The sequence below is a fragment of the Chrysochloris asiatica genome, unplaced genomic scaffold, assembly GCF_000296735.1.
Source record: "Chrysochloris asiatica unplaced genomic scaffold, ChrAsi1.0 scaffold00015, whole genome shotgun sequence".
Taxonomy (NCBI): Eukaryota; Metazoa; Chordata; class Mammalia; order Afrosoricida; family Chrysochloridae; genus Chrysochloris; species Chrysochloris asiatica.
Window position 1 is genome coordinate 20,926,301 of NW_006408533.1, and position 1,868 is coordinate 20,928,168.

Here is a 1,868-nt window from a genome sequence, read left to right on the forward strand (position 1 = left end):
TCAGTTTGCAGCTTTAACATCATAATCTGGGTCAGTGTAGAGGGTCACTAGGCTCTGGAGCACTGACTTAGGGATCCCTTCTCTGAGGGCTTTAGGGACAGGCCAGCCATCAATTTGTTTCATGTGCTTTAGAAGACACTGCCCAGTTAGCTGAAATTTTGGTCCACTGTGGCCCCCATATGGTTCCAGTTCTACGTGGCATATATTTCCATTTGGAACTCCAGGCATTTTCCTTTTCTCCTGGGACAGGACATTTTTGGGGGGCTCAGTTCTAATGGAGGGGTCCCACTATCCTGAAGGGAGCACTGTCACCTGGTCCAGGAACTCATCAATCCCTGCCAGGAGGTCATCTCTCTCTTTTGCCACATCATGGAAAATCTCATCTGTCATGATGGTGGCCATAGATCTGTCAATCTCATGGTGCTGCTGACCTTTCCCTACTGGGTCCAATAAAATAAATAAAAACCTTGTTGGGATTGACACTTTAGTCAGGCCTGAGAGAAGAACAGCTGGAGATAGTCTCACAAAAGCAGTGATGGGGCAGTTCAGAGTAGCCACCTCTCCTACCAGGACATTAAGACCTCTGCCCCAGTGGGAATTTTTTCATGAAATGAAGGTCTACCTTGCTCAAATCCACAGGGCTGTATTCACAATTCACTTCATTTTCTACTTCAACATTTGTAGTTGGAACAGACTGAGGAGACGTTTGGCCATTTTTATCCATTTTATGTGGATTAGACTGCTTCTTGCCAACCTCAGCAAAAACCCGGACAATGGGAATGAGGTTGTTTCTCTTCTTCACATTCTGATGATGATGTTTTTGAGAAACGCTTCCCACACTTTAATCCTTATGCTGTCATCCAGGTCACTGGAGAGTTCTTGGTGGTCCAGGATCAGGTCTGAAATTTCTTCTATGCTGTTTACACACATATCCAAAAGGACTGTTCCATTAATAAGGCAGCTTCATAGCTCAAAGAGACTGTGCAATGAAAGGGTTGCCACATAAGGCTTGCTACATCATTCTCCACCATACTCAACATCTTCTTCAAACTTCAGCCACCTGGCTATTTCCTTCCACTCAGTCTATTCTCCCTCTTTCATACAGATCTCATCCAGCTCTGTGAACAGCCCATGAGGCACATGCTCTTCATCTTCCTCAGTGCAAAGAATGAACTGGACATGCTGAGATGGTGTGTCATGTACCAGAGCCTCCTGGTCTTCCTCCCCTTGGCTGACACCTTTGGCTCTCCCTCGTCTCCAGTGTTTCTAGCTATGAGTTAGATGGTGTCGAGGACTCTGCAGGCCCAGTGGCATCTGATCCCCCAAATACAGAGTCCTACGGCCTTCCAACTCTTCTTTCTCATAGTGAATATTGAGAATTGTACTGGTCCAGCTGAGACAGATGAAATTAAATGGCAAGGTGATAGATTTAAACAAAACCATAGCAGTAAACATATTAAAGGGAAATGATCTACACACAGTAATTTAAAGATAGAGATTGTTACATCAGATAAAAAGGCAAGTCTCAATTATATGTTAAAGAACTCTGATGGCTCTGTAGGATAAGCATTGGACTGCTAATCACTAAGTTAGCAGTTCAAACCTATTAGCCTCTCTGTAGGAAAAGATGAAACTTTCTGCTCCTGTACAAAATTACAACCTGAAAAACCCTATAAAGTGTAGCTATGAAACAGAATTGACTCAATGGCAGTGAGTGAAAACAGTGTGTCATCTATAAGAAATGTATTCTAAATATAATGACAAGAATAAGGTAAAATATGTATTGGAGAAGACATACCATATTAATACTCAATAAGGGAAACTGAAAGTGCTGTATTAGTATTGTACCTCTGGTAGCGTAGTGGTTA

At 42.8% G+C, this 1,868-nt stretch overlaps 1 pseudogene; it reads right to left on the bottom strand.

The window, feature by feature from the left end:
- On the bottom strand, positions 1 to 1,383 carry LOC102818700 (annotated as a pseudogene).
- Between the last annotated feature and the right edge of the window lie 485 nt (positions 1,384 to 1,868).